The following is a 10,251-nucleotide window of genomic DNA, read 5'->3' on the forward strand; positions in this document are numbered from 1 at the left end:
GTTCTCATCTGGCTGGAGCACCTGGAATCCTAGCTCTAAGTCCGTCTCCTTCCCATAGACATCAGGAAGGGGAGGCATCAAGTCTGGGGGTGTTTTGGTGGTGTGACAGGGCAAGGCCAGATGGTTATAGAAAAGTAGTAGGAGATAGATATATTAGCTCCAGGCTAAACAAATCCCTGGTGCCAGGTTAAGTGAAATGGAAGCTGCTCCAGGTCAATTAAGACACCTGGGGCCAATTAAGAACTTTCCAGATGGCAGGGAGAATGCTAGGTTGATTGGGACACCTGAAGCCAATCAGGGGCTGGCTGAAACTAGTTAAAAGCCTCCCAGTCAGTCAGGTGGGTGTGCGTGTCAGGAGCTGTGGAAGGAAGTTGTGCTGTTGGAGAGATTGAGCAGTACACACCATATCAGGCACAAGGAAGGAGGCCCTGAGGTAAGGGTGAAGTGGAGCTTGAGGAAGTGAGGGCTGCTGTGGGGGAAGTAGCCCAGGGAATTGTACATGTCATGTTTCTAAAAGGTCAGCTACCATAGCTGATACTATTTGGGTCTCTGGGCTGGAGCCCGGAGCAGAGGGTGGGCCCGGGCTCTCTCCCCCACCCCCACCTTTGCCCCCTGATTAATCACTGAGACTGGGAGACAACAGAGACTGTGCAAGGAAGGATAACTTCTCCTCACCTCCCTTGCTGGCTTATGATAAAAATGGCTCAGTAGACTGTGACCCTTGTCTCTAGAGAAAGAAGTGTTACGTGGAGGGTCACTAGAAAGTAATATTGACACTTTGATACCTTCTTTGCACTCCAGAGAAATAGCCCTGATATTGAGATTTATATTTACCATTTATTTTTAATATATCAGACTTTTCAGAGTTGCAGTGGTATGACTTAGGCTTGATTTTCCTTTCTGGAATTGCAGTCTGATCTGGTATGGTAGTATTAACTGCAGAAAAATGCACTTCCTCTTGCCTGAGGTGTGGTGGCTGAAAGCAGCGCTTTTCTGTAAAGTCGTGTACATCCTGCACAGCAAGGAATATTATTTTTCAACAGACATCACTATAATCTGTTAGATTCTTCATGAGAGTTAAAAGTACTTTATTAGATAAATTTTATATTAATATAGTTTTTAAAATAGTAATATCCATCTGCACGTATGAATTTCTGATTCACAAATGCTTTGTCAAAGGAATGATTTTTCCTTTATTCATCATCTTAGCACTAGAAGTTAATTCCCACGTAAACAATTTTAAGCAGAATTGATAAGGATTTGATATGAACATTCAGAAGCTGTTAGTCTGTGGTTGTAGGCATGGAGTCCACTAAAATCATATTTTACCTGTGTAGTTGACACTGGAGCACATGGCCATGTTTAAAATGTCTTATGTGCAAATGTGATTCTTTGTGCCTAGGCATGCAAATTACTTTATAGTTAGTCTGGTCCTTAAAAAGGTTTGCAGCCCTGGGCATGGTAAGTATGTAGCTATTAGGGCTGTCAAGTGCTTAAAAAAATTAATTGCGTGATTAAAAAAATCATGATTAATGGTGCAATTTAAAAAATGGCGATTAATCACGCTGTTAATAATAGAATACCATTTATTTAAGCAGTTTTGGATGTTTTCTAAATTTTCAAATATATTGATTTCAATTACAACACAGAATACAAAGTATACAGTGCTCACTTACATTTATTATTTGCACTATAAAAAAACAAAAGAAATAGTATTTTTCAATTCACCTCAGATAAGTACTGTAGTGCAATCTCTTTATCATGAAAGTTGACCTTACAAATGTAGAATTATGTGCAAAAAATAACCATTCAAAAATAGAACAATTTAAAACTTTAGAGCCTACAAGTCCACTCAGTCCTACTACTTGTTCTGCCAATCGTGCAGACAAACAAGTTTGTTTACATTTGCAGGAGCTAATGCTGCCTGCTTCTTGTTTACAATATCAGCTGAAAGTGAGAACAGGAGTTCGCATGACATTGTTGTAGCTGGCGTCGTAAGATATTTACTTGCCAAATGCGCTAAAGATTCATATGTCCCTTCATGCTTCAACCAGCATTCCAGAGGACATGTGTCCATGCTGATAACAGGATCTGCTTGATAACCATCCAAAGCAGTGTGGACCGACACGTGTTCATTTTCATCATCTGAGTCAGATGCCACCAGCAGAAGGTTGATTTTCTTTTTTGGGGGTTTGGGTTCTGTAGTTTCCGCATCGGAGTGTTGCCCTTTCGAGATTTCTGAAAGCATGCTCTACACTTCGTCCCTCTCAGATTTTGGAAGGCACTTCAGATTCTTAAATCTGGGGTCGAATGATGTAGCTGTCTATAGAAAGTCACTGTGATGAGTTGCCCCCTCCTTTTGGGGAGTCACTTGATGTAGTGGGGACCCACTGAGCCTGCCCACTCCACCAGTCTGGGCTCCCTCACCCTGTCCTGCTGGGCCCGGCCCTCAGGCCTTTTCTAGCACACACACAGGTAGGAACACACCCAGCTGTAGAATCACACAGTCTGCAATCAGCTCTGTGTGGGAAGTCTCAGCTCGGGGATTGTACAATCTATACAATTCGCTCCCTCCCACAATGTGAAGGAAGATATACACAGCTTTCTCCCCCTCTTCCCCCACGACAACCACCACTTATGAATTGCACAAACTGGGATTTAGAAAACAAAATAAGTTTATTCACTACAAAGGATAAATGTTAAGTGATTATAAGGGATAGCAAACAGATCAAAGCAGATTATTGAGCAAACAAAACACGCAAACTAAGCTTAATGCACTAAATTAACTGTTTAATAGTGGCAAATTCTCACCCTAAATGTTGTTTTATGCAGGTTGCAGAGTTTCTTGAAGCTAAACTGCACTGCTTGCAGTTTAAATCTCCAGGTATTCCTTTTACAGCCTAGACCTTTCTCGCCTTGGCTCAGCACCCCTTCTCCCCCCACTTAGTTTCTTTGTTTCTTCAGGTGTTTTCAGCAGTCTTCCTTCCTGGGTGGGGAGGAAGTGGAGAAGAACCAAGATTAATTCATTCCCTAGCCTTAAATAGGATTTACATATGGCAGGAATCCTTTCTTTCCTAGTTTGATCCCTACCTCCTTCCAGTGGAGAAATACCAGTAGTTCAAGATGGTATCCTGTACCAGGTGCCATGATCATATGACCCTGCAGTGTCAAAGCAGCATCCCAGGAAGCTTCTCAGGAAGGTGGGAGGTTGAAAATACTAATGGTCCATCCATGGTGACTGCCTGCTGTCCGGTGGGCATTCCCCAGGTGCAAGCACTTTTGTAAATGATATAGTCCATATTCCTAACTTCAGTTATAGAAATGATACATGCATACAAATAGGATAATCTATCCAATAAATCATAACCTTTCCAATGATACCTCACAAGACCCAACTTGCGTAAAACATATCTTAGTTATGCCATATTCATATCATCATATTTCTATGAAGAATATGGGGTGTAATGTCACACTCACATTGGTACCTTTGTGTTTTGTCAAATCTGCAGTGAAAGTGTTCTTAAAATGAACAAAATATGCTGGGTCATCATCCGAGACTGCTATAACACGAAATACATGGCAGAATGTGGGTAAAACAGAGTAAGAGACGTACAATTCTCCTCCAAGGAATTTAGTCACAAATTTAATTAATGCATTATTTTTTTTAACAAGCATAATCAGCATGGAAGCATGTCCTCTGGAATGGTGGCCGAAGCATGAAACTGCACACAAATGCTTAGCATAACTGGCACATAAATACCTTGCAATGCCAGCTACAAAAGTGCCATGGGAACACCTGTTCTCACTTTCCTTGTAACCTTGTAAATAAGAAGCAGGCAGCATTATCTCCTGTAAATGTAAACAAACTTGTTTTTCTTAGCAATTGGCTGAACAAGAAGTAGGACTGAATGGACTAGTAGGCTCTAAAGTTTTATATTGTTTTGTTTTTGAGTGCAGTTATGTAACAAAAAAAATCTACAATTGTAAGTTGCACTTACCTGATAAAAAGATTGCAGTACTGTACAGTGTGAGGTGAATTGAAAAATACTGTTTCTTTTGCCATTTTTACAGGGCAGATATTTGTAATAAAAAATATATTTTTAATAATAATATAGTCAGCACTGTCAACTTTGTATATTGTGTTGTAATTTAAATCAATATATTTGAAAATATAGAAAAACATCCAAAACTATTTAATACATTTCAGTTGGTATTCTATTAACAGTGCGCTTAAAACTGCGATTAATCGCGATTAATTTTTTTTTGGTTAATCATGTGAGTTAACTGCGATTAACCATCAGCCCTAGTAGCTTTACAGTGTTGCAACACTGTAACCCTTGAAACCCTGTATATCTTCAGGGAATAGTCCCAAATGATTGTTCTGGCTAATGGTCACTTGCGATAAAGAAGATGGAAAAGGGTATCTTCCTACTATTTGCATGTGAACATAAAGAAGGCAGTAGTAGTTTGCTGTAAAGACAGGTGACTTTGGTTTAGACATCTGATGATCCGAAAGCTGGTAGGCCATGTAGTGCTGGCTACTTCACCTTGCTTTCAGCTGCTACTACACAAACAAGCATGTAGCTTCCTTGCAAAGAGGAACCTAGATGCCTATAAAACATCCGTAAACAAGAAGTCAGCCTGTTTCCACAAGGGCAGCTGCTACACAGGAGGAAGAAAGGAAAGAGGAGCTGTCTTTAGGAACTGAAGATACAAACAAGAGGAACTACATGCTAAAGGGATGAAAGCTACTTGTGAGAAGAGAAGTAGGCAGGGAAGAGGAGGGTGAAATATCAAGGGGAGTGTATGCCTGGGGAGAGGAGAGCAAAAGAAACGTGTAGCAGAGAGATGACATGATTACCTTTGCCCTTAAATGACACAAGGCTTAGCACATTAGAGCGTTAAAAATCACTAGATGTTTTCCTAAACATTGTTCTTTCCAGGGCAGCAACTGCTGATGTTTGTCCCAGGGTTGCTGTGCCCAGAAGGTGGTCTGCTAAGAAGCAGTTTGACAACTTCTGCTTTACATGTGACAGTTGTGTACAAACAATCCAACAAGAGGAAGGGAGTCTAAGTAGATCACTCCTCTGTTTTTTGTTGCTGATGTGCATTATTGGATTGCCTCCTAGGAGAGGGTCTGTGGGCAGAACTAAAGAGGTGTGTGATCTTAATTGCATTTCCATATTTTCTATGCCTGGAATTATTTTTAAGTGCAACCTCAACTGTAAAACCCCATGTTTTGTAATTATTAAATTATTTAAGGAAACCAGCAGCATTCTGTTAAGAGTGTCTTGCCATAAGGTGGTAAATATCATTTAACTGCAAGTTAACATAGCCTTGTGCTCCAGGATTTCCTTAGGTTTTGAAGTTGCTCAGTGACAGTGTCCCAAAGGAGTCTGCAGGTAGTGTTGATGGAGACTACTGCCACTGACCACTCCACCCTCTCCCAGGGGGGAGGGATAGCTCAGTGGTTTGAGCATTGGCCTGCTAAACCCAGGGTTGTGAGTTCAATCCTTGAGGGGGCCATTTAGGGATCTGGGTCAAAAATTGGGGATTGGTCCTGCTTTGAGCAGGGGGTTGGACTAGATGACCTCCTGAGGTCCCTTCCAACTCTGATATTCTGTGTGATATCCAAACTGTCTACATCCTGTAGTTTCCTTTTGCTCCCCAGACTTGAGGTCTTCAGCTTTTCCCTCACTCCGTCAGACAAGAATCCACCTCCTATATGATTCTGTGCCCAAGTGTGACCACAGAGTTGAGAATTTCAGAGCTGATCATACACACTCTCTAGTCTGCCACTGACAGTAGCCTTGGTACCCTGGTTGTCTGTTTGTCCCTTACATTTGCACTATAAGGTGGGTAGAAAGCTGGCTAGATTGTCGGGCTCAACGGGTAGTGATCAATGGCTCCATGTCTAGTTGGCAGCCGGTGTCAAGTGGAGTGCCCTAGGGGTCGGTCCTGGGGCCGGTTTTGTTCAATATCTTCATAAATGATCTGGAGGATGGTGTGGATTGCACTCTCAGCAAATTTGCGGACGATACTAAACTGGGAGGAGTGGTAGATACGCTGGAGGGGAGGGATAGGATACAGAAGGACCTAGACAAATTGGAGGATTGGGCCAAAAGAAATCTGATGAGGTTCAATAAGGATAAGTGCAGGGTCCTGCACTTAGGACGGAAGAATCCAATGCACCGCTACAGACTAGGGACCGAATGGCTAGGCAGCAGTTCTGCGGAAAAGGACCTAGGGGTGACAGTGGACGAGAAGCTGGATATGAGTCAGCAGTGTGCCCTTGTTGCCAAGAAGGCCAATGGCATTTTGGGATGTATAAGTAGGGGCATAGCGAGCAGATCGAGGGACGTGATCGTCCCCCTCTATTCGACATTGGTGAGGCCTCATCTGGAGTACTGTGTCCAGTTTTGGGCCCCACACTACAAGAAGGATGTGGATAAATTGGAGAGAGTCCAGCGAAGGGCAACAAAAATGATTGGGGGTCTAGAACACATGACTTATGAGGAGAGGCTGAGGGAGCTGGGATTGTTTAGCCTGCAGAAGAGAAGAATGAGGGGGGATTTGATAGCTGCTTTCAACTACCTGAAAGGGGGTTCCAAAGAGGATGGCTCTAGACTGTTCTCAATGGTAGCAGATGACAGAACGAGGAGTAATGGTCTCAAGTTGCAGTGGGGGAGGTTTAGATTGGATATTAGGAAAAACTTTTTCACTAAGAGGGTGGTGAAACACTAGAATGCGTTGCCTAGGGAGGTGGTGGAATCTCCTTCCTTGGAAGTTTTTAAGGTCAGGCTTGACAAAGCCCTGGCTGGGATGATTTAACTGGGAATTGGTCCTGCTTCGAGCTGGGGGTTGGACTAGATGACCTTCAGGGGTCCCTTCTAACCCTGATATTCTATGATTCTATGATTTGGTATGTCCTTCCTGGTCCTAGTCATTTTCCCTTGTCACCTTCAAATTCCTCTAAAAATTCATTTCTATGAAGCCTGGGGCGTGGGGGAGCCATGGACTGTAACACAACAGAAAAGCAACATCGCTCTCAAGATGTGTACATTCTTTAATGAGGAACCACGTTCTTCTTGTCACTCTTAACATCCTGTCCTCTAGCCCTCTCCTTCCCCATATTTCTCTTTCCTTAGTTCTGTCATATTGAACTTTGTTTGTATGCTCTATGGGGCAGGAACTGTGGTTTTTACTTGTGTAGTGAGACATCCAACACAAGTTTTGGGTACTTGGAAGAATAAAGATACATAAATCATTTTTACTTAAATTCTGCCAACAAACTAGTTGAAGATTCAAGCCAAGATCAACTAACACAAGCTTAGGATTTCTAGACTGAGCTGTTTTGGAGCTGTGATGAATCAACAGTTGGGAAATTGGTCAAAAATGAGATCATCCCATTTATTTCGAAACCTTGTGTCTCCCATATGCCTTGTTCAGTTTCTCAAAACTTTCAGTAAGGTTCTACCCTTATATAAGATCTTACCATGACACTTTGAGTAGATTAGTTTAGGTTTGATGTTATGGACCAAGATTAAAAAACTGGATTTGAAAGACAACTTAATTTGAACTTTAGCTATGAAAAGGCTAAAATCTATCCTTAACATACTGCTACTAAAAACTCTTGTGTACCGGTAAATACACTTCTGCTGCATATTATTTTAAACAGAGATTCTCCAGTTCCTTGAGGATTTGTATAGTGACCCACACCTTTTATAAGGGTAGATTTGTGTAGCTCCTTTGGATTCTGATCTTGCATTTGTATTTGTGCAGGCAGACCCTTGGGGACTTCAGTGTGACTCCACACAGGGAAGAGGATCTGCCATAATGGATTGGATTGCAGGACTAGGGCCTTGGTTTATAGAGCAGGAGCTGATGGACCTTTCAGTATCCTGCTTCATGAGTGGTCTTACTTGTCTATCACTCTCTGCCTGTCTGTCGTTCATTTTGGTAACCTATCTGTACTTACTCTAGTCAATCATCTGAGTTGGATGATATATCAGGTGATCCAGAATTCAGAATCTCCTTTGCCAGCCTGAAATAAATGGGTGGGTGATTAGCCCTCCAAATCTAGTAGGCAGGTAGTTTGACATGCGGCTTTGAAAATCTTTAACTAAAACTGATTCTCAAAATCCTTTTTAATCCCTCTCTAAAACAGTATATCTATTTAACTGTAAAATTGTTCATTGTACTTGCTCTCTGAGGTAGGTCTTCAACAGCTGTGGTTGTGCATTCCTTATTTGACCTTTTATTTAAATCTCACCATTCGGTGCCATTGTGATGTCGATGAAAGATTCTTTCTCCAGTGTTACTGTTCTGTAAACATGCTGCTTTTGTCCTGCCTGGCTCATCTGGGTTTTATTTCCAAGCAAGAACATTAAAGCCAGTTGATCTGGCCACAGCCATTGGCATCTTGCAGAGACTGTCATATCCAAGAAGTTGGGGTCATTTTTAAGTAGCTCTTCTCAATCACTGTGCATCTCACTTTCTTCTGCACTGCTTAACCTGTGTATCTCAAGCCTATGAGCACCACTGCCCATACCTATTTAATGGATTTAGTATTATGGTGTAAATCTTTGTGGTCAAAACTGGACTTTAAGGGTATGTCTACACTGCAATTAGACACCCGCGGCTGGCCCATGCCAGCTGGTTCAGGCTAAGAGTCTCTTTACTTTTAGTGTAGAAATTCGTGATCGGTCTGGAGCCCGAGCTATGGGACCCTCCCACCATACAGGGTCCCAGAGCCCAGGCTCCAGCCTGAGCTCAAACGTCTACACTGCAATTAAACAGCCTTTAGCCTAAGCCCCGTGAGACCAAATCAGCTGGCCTGGGCTAGCTGTGGGTTTTGAATTGCAGTGTAGACACACCATAAGTGTCAGATGGCTTGTATATTCAGGATTTGCATGAAAATATGTCTCTTCAGATAAGGAATTATTGTTTAACCCTGTCTGCAGTATGGGAAGTTATAACTTCCATATAGAGTGCCTGAAACTTTTGTGACAGTTTTTTCTTTTACACTTTAAAAGTAGTTCCGTTTTTCTTTAATGATGGGAAACTTATTTTCAATTTATTTTACAAAAAGGCCTCAGTTAAATTTTAGTTCTTGTGCTGAGCTCTCTCTTACTTATAGATACAAATTCATGTTAAACATAAACATTACAGCCTTGTTTTGGAATTTTACATGGAACTACTCCCAGAAAATGTCGATTCTACATATTATCTTTATAGTCTGATACAGGAAGTAAAACCACCATGAATTACTGAGACATATACTCCCATTCATTTTTCTAACATGATTCCTCAGGATATAACCACTGCCATAACTCTGTATGACTCTTTCCCATTTCAAGCACAGATAAAACTCCACTGTTCTCTTTCAAATAGAGGAATATGTACATCTTTTTGAATATTCCAAGCTGTTAACATCAGCTTCCTTTTTCTGTCCAGTATCAACTTATTCCTCCATCCCCTCATTTATTTGCGTCTTAACATTGAGGGTGTTTTAAACCCTGCTTCTCTGTTCTCTTTTGGAGTTTTCCAAGGAGGGAGAAGCATTGTTTAGGATGATACATAAAGTTTTCAAACTACAAGTAATTGGATACAATTAAGGAAAGGTACAATTAGGCTGAATATCAGGAAAAACTTCCTAGCAGGAGCATCTCTCTATTACACAGGGAGTAGTTTTTGTCACACAGAGTGGGGGAAGACCCATTGCTTTAGACAGATAACACTAATAGACGAAGTAAAAATATACTGTAGTAAACAATCCGGAATTAGTAGGATAACCAATTTTCTAAGATTCTCTGAACATATATATATTTGTTAAATTACTCTATTGCCCTGTGTCCCCCATTCCTTAATCCAACTAATTTTTATTTTGTATGCATGACTCTAGTTTGTTTCAGACAAGGATTTTTTCCTTAAGTGATTAAAATTTCATTTATATTCCACAGCTTTACATTGGCATAGCACACTGGTTCAGTATCTTTTAACTTTTGGATTTGTTACCCGTTATTAGGTAACTGTTTCATATTTGCATGGGGGTGACATTCTCTTTTCTTTTAATAACATATTACCCTTTCATCCTCCCAGTCTCATCTGGTTTGATGAGCAAGCAGTAGCGTTAGTGTGATCTGGTGACAGAAGGGAGATCTAAGCAGCCCTTGCATAATACGGTGAAGCTCTCTCTATAAATACATAAATTGGGGCCCTGAAAATATTAATATTTTTAGATAGCCTTCT

This window comes from Eretmochelys imbricata, chromosome 2, assembly GCF_965152235.1.
Source record: "Eretmochelys imbricata isolate rEreImb1 chromosome 2, rEreImb1.hap1, whole genome shotgun sequence".
Classification (NCBI taxonomy): Eukaryota; Metazoa; Chordata; order Testudines; family Cheloniidae; genus Eretmochelys; species Eretmochelys imbricata.